A 5,124-nucleotide genomic window follows, 5' to 3' on the forward strand; every position below is an offset into this window, starting at 1 on the left:
GCGCCCATGCCCCGCGGCGCGCAGCCCGCCCGGCCTCGGCGCCCCCGGGCAGCCCCGCGCTGCGCCCAGCCGGTCCGGCCGGGTGCCGCCGGTAGTGCGGCCGTGGGTCTGTCGCCTCCCGCCCGGCCCCTCGCCGGCGCCCCGAGCCTGGAGGCCGCGCTGCGCCAGCCACGTGACGCGCCCGCCGAGCCGCAGTGGCGCTGGCAGGGCGGGCGGAGGCGGCTGGGGCGGGCCGGGGGGCGCACGCCCCGCCTCGGGGTGCTGGACAGCTCCGCGCTCGCCGCCCCAGCCCAGCCCCGCGCCCCTGGCCCCGGAGCCTGGCGCTCAAGGTGGGCAGCGCGCCCGGGGGCCGGATCAGCGCTCGCCTGGCCTCCTCCTGGTCCCACGTACTGGTCCCTCCTGTGCTAGGGAGGGGAGGAGGAGGAGGGAGGATTGGCAGATGGTGGCAGGAAAAGGCCTGCTTGGGGGACCTGAGGGCAGGACAGTGCATGGTGGTGGAGGGCTAAGGCCTATCTTCCTTCCAAGGTGTCCCTGCTCCTGCCCTGCCGCCCCCTCGTTTGCCACAGTCCAGGTGCTCGTGTCACATCTCTAAGAGGAAGCCCCTGTGCAGAGCAAGGCCCTCGAGGGGATATTTGGGAACACCCTGAAAGGCCCCTGGAGACCCAGCCCTCCCAGGGATCCCTGAGCCCACCAGTCTCCTCGCAGGCACTGGGAATGGGGAGGAGGCCTGCTTTCGCGCTTGGGGTGGCCACCGCAACCAAGCGATTGAGTCCAAAAGAGGCAGAAGCCAGAAGAGACGGGGGAAGGTTTGAGGCCACTTAGGGTCAAGCAGGGTCAACCCTCCATCCTTAAGACAGGTGTGAAATCAGAGGTCCCCAAAGATGCCATGGCATGAGGGGCTCGCCAGCCTGAGCTGAGGCTCAGGACCCCTCTCCATCATCCCAACCCAATTGGATACTCTCCATTTATGGGGAGAAGGTCGGGGGAGAAACTGAGGCTCAATTAGTGGAAGTGTAGACAGAGTAACTCACTAACTGACTTTTACTGTGCAGTCTGATTGGATCTTAATTTAAAAATTGGGGAAAAAATCCTTTTAGTTTTTCTGGGTTTTCTTATTCTCTCTCTTCTGTAATTCCTTTGGTGATTTTTTCCAAAGCAGACTTCTTAGGAGATGTATTCAAAGATTTAAAAATCAAATACAATCAATTACTGATTTACGGTATAGAGCGCTAGCCTACATGTGGCTTGACATCAGAATTTCCTCAGACCGTTGACTGCCCGTGAACAGGCATTTATCTACACGCGGCAGAATGTTCCACAGAGGCAGGGACAGGGGCCGGGAGGATCTGCAGCTCTGTTCCACTTGAGGATGCTGCCTCCTTCCATGGGTGCTTTAGGGGTTATGCAAAGAATCAAGGGTGAAGACCAAAGCCTTAGGGAGTCACGTTGAGGCATGAAGCGAAAGAAAAATGTGAGCCCCTATAAACACTTGCCAAAATATGCTCCTATATTTTGAACCAAATGGGGAAGGTTAATAAAAGCTTTGCAATCACAAAACATGTGTGTATATGAAGCTCCATGTTCTCCAATCTGTGCGTAGACCATCATAAACCCAAACAGCAGTGGGTGGCCGGGATACCCGGGAACCTCGCGCTGATTGGAAATAACTGTTCTCATTGCAGAAAAAAGAAAATGATGCATTAACACCTGCTTCATCTTGGTTACTGAGTTTTTTGGTAGTCCCTTAAATTTTGTGCCCAAGGTAAATGCCTCACTCCCCTACCCTGACACCCCATTTAGTTTAGTCGTGTGGTGGTCTAGTGCCCTCTAGAGGCTGCTGCCCCAGGTGGGGGCCTTGCTGTGGGTCCCCAGGGCAACCCTGGCCCAGTCTTCTCCCCCACTGCCTTCTAGCCATTTCTGGAAAGGTCCCTGGTAGTCCTGTATCTGCTACAGCATTCTACCCCCCCGACTGCAGCCACCGAGGTCCCTTCACCTCTGCAACCTTTTAACAAACATCGCCCATCCGGGAAGCTTCTAACCACGGCAAACGAAAAATTTCCAACTAGTGGAGAATTTAGTATTGGGAAGGAGGCGATTTGAGTAGTAGACGTGGAATATGGAACTGGCTGCGGCAGGCGAGGGAGCAGCGGTGGGACAGGGGGACGTGAGCACCCCTAGCAACGAGGTCGTGGACAGGCAGTAAGTAGAATGATGGTTGGAGGAGGAGGGACAAGCGGGGAGTCGTTCAGTGGGTAAGGAGTCTCAGTTAGAGGAGACTGAAAGCCTTCTGGAGATGGATGGTGGTGATGTTTGCACAGCCATGTGAATATATTTGATGCCACTAAACTGTGCACTTAAAGATGATTAAAATGGTAAATTTCATGTTACATGTCTTTTACCACGACAAAAAAAAAAATAAAAATGTAAACTAAATTTAAAATACTAAAACTAAACTGGCAAAATGTATGGTTATAAGATGCCCCCCCGAGCTCTATGGGGTGGGGCAGCCAGCCTGGGTGCTGCTTTGGGTTTAGTGTGGCTTCCTAAGCGTAGGTCAGCTGGGTGCAGACGGCCAGGCTCGGAGTTGAGTGCCTCTCCCCTGGGAGAGTGCCCAGCACACCCCGCCACGGTAGCCATCCGCCCCGCCGCGTCTGGAGGCACGTCCGTGACAATGGGTGCGGTGTGGCCAAGCGCATTTAGCCATAGACACCCTCCAAGCCATAGCTGGTCCTTACAGCTTAATAAGCCAGTGGCAATAAAATCATTTCACCTTCAGAACTGAACGGTAATTTTAAAATTACAGGCCTGGAACAGTGACAGTAAGTATGTCATAAAAGCACCATTCCCCCAAAAAGGGCTTTTATTGCAATAAAAATGTTAGCAGCAGGTCACCACTTGGTTTGCATAACCCTCTCTGTGGGAACCCGGAGTGGTGAGTGCAGCTCCCATTTTCAACCAGAAAGCTCCCCTTGGCCTTGCTGAAGCACTCAGAGGCGCCCTGAAACGATAATCGTTTGTGTATTGATTTGGGGGAGAATCAATCCGATTCAGTTCACCCCACTAAATTATTAATGGAGCAGAGCACGTCAGAACCCTCGAGGTGGGTTAGCAGATCAGGTTTGTTCTTTAACCCTGTTGGTGCCACGGGAGTGGGGATGACACAGGTGAGGGTCAGAGGCATGGGTGTACCCTGCGGGAACCCCGGGCTGGAGGGGTGAGTGGGGCCAGGTGCTGGCACAACCTTGACGTCCCAAAGAGCGGCCCCTTCGCCATCACGGGGGCAGGAGAGGGGCAAGCCACGCTCACTTTCAGCACGTGGGAGAGATGACAGCAGCCTGTTGAGGGGCTGGCGCTGAGACCACCAGTCCCTGGGAGAGCCCTGAGGTTCCCTGGGGATGCAGGGGGACAGGGCAGTGCCCCCTCCCCACCAGGCCACCACCACAGACACGGACTTAATCGTTGTACGTAAATGGACTCATTTTATTTAAATATAGTATTCTGTTGGCCCAAACCAAACCACACATCATTAAAAAAGGGAAAAGGTTGAATATTATGGTATGTGAATTAAATTCTTAAAGAAGAAAATAAGGCGACAAGGTAAGCCATAGATGCGGCACAGGTAGGATGAAGGACTGACACCCAGAACGCGAAGTGAGCCACTGCGAGTCGATAAAAGATACACGACTTAATGTAAAAACCGGCGAGAAGTCTGAATAGGCACAGCACGAAAGAGACTGTCCAAAGGGCCAATAAACACGGGATGATGTAAATGCGGATTTGCCCCCCTGCTCACGATGCTTCTGCCAAAACCCCGGTCCCTGCACCCACCGCTGTCTGCCCCACCGTCGTGGTTCTCCGCACATGGTACTCAGCACATGGTTCTCCGCACATGGTACTCCACACGTGGTACTCCACACGTGGTACTCAGCATATGGTACTCTGCATGTGGTACTCCGCACATGGTACTCCGTCATGGTACTCCGCACATGGTACTCAGCACATGGTTCTCCGCACATGGTACTCCGCACATCGTACTCCGTCGCGGTACTCGCACTTGGTACTCCGCACAGCGTTGCTTCCGACCTAGTAGCCCACTTCAGAGCGCAGGGAGCGCGGCGGTGCCCACACAGCCACTGGCTGGGCAGAAGGGCGGCAGAATGGCCGTCTGAAGTCTCAGTTACAGCAGCAGCTCGGAGGCAGCACCTCGCAGGGGGGGGCAAGGTGCCGGGAAAACCGTCTATGCTCTGAATCGCTTCCCACTGTGGTGCCTGCTCCTAGCCAGGGCTCCGGGAATCGAGGCATGGAAATGGGAATGGCACCCTCCGCTATTACCCTTAGGGACCCACTAGGAAGTTTTTGCTTCCTGTTCCCCCATCTCATGCTCTGCTGGCCTAGAGGTCTTAGCTCCAACACAAGGAACGATTCCACCAGGAGACGCAACAATAAGTTCACTGAACTGGCAGTGGAGACTGCCACCTGCCACCTTGGGCTCCCCATGCTCTAAATCAGCAGGCAAGGAAGGGGTGGGTGAGGGTGCCGGTTGAGGCGATTGATCCAGACAGCCAGGGAGGCTGGGACACTTCTCTGCAAAAGCACCAAGGAAGCGTGTGTCTGGAGCACAGAAAACCTCTCAGGGCATCCTGCTGTGTCGCCAGGCTAGAGTGCCGTGGCGTCAGCCTAGCTCACAGCAACCTCAAACTCCTGGGCTCAAGCGATCCTCCTGCCTCAGCCTCCGGAGTAGCTGGGACCACAGGCGTGTGCCATGACGCCCAGCTAATTTTTCTATTTTTGGTAGAGATGGGGGTCTCTCTCTTGCTCAAGTTGGTCTCGAACTTCTGATCTCAAGCAACCCCCCCACCTTATTCAGAAATAAGAAGGGCATGTACACAGCCCTCGGGAAGGAGACCGAATGAGATCGTGCCTCCTCAAGCATCTCAGAAGGGCACATTTTTCAACAGAATGAACACGTTTTAAAATCCTTCCTTTAGCAGAAGGTTTCCAGGATATTTTATGTTTTCAATTAGTGAATCATTAGCATCACAGCAGCTGAAATATCCAGTGCCAAGGAGCTTAAAAGTGTCCTTCCAGCTCCTAAATCTAAAATAACAAAGGGAAAAAGCAAGT

This window comes from Propithecus coquereli, unplaced genomic scaffold (assembly GCF_000956105.1).
Source record: "Propithecus coquereli isolate 6110/MARCELLA unplaced genomic scaffold, Pcoq_1.0 Scaffold254, whole genome shotgun sequence".
NCBI classification, from domain to species: Eukaryota; Metazoa; Chordata; class Mammalia; order Primates; family Indriidae; genus Propithecus; species Propithecus coquereli.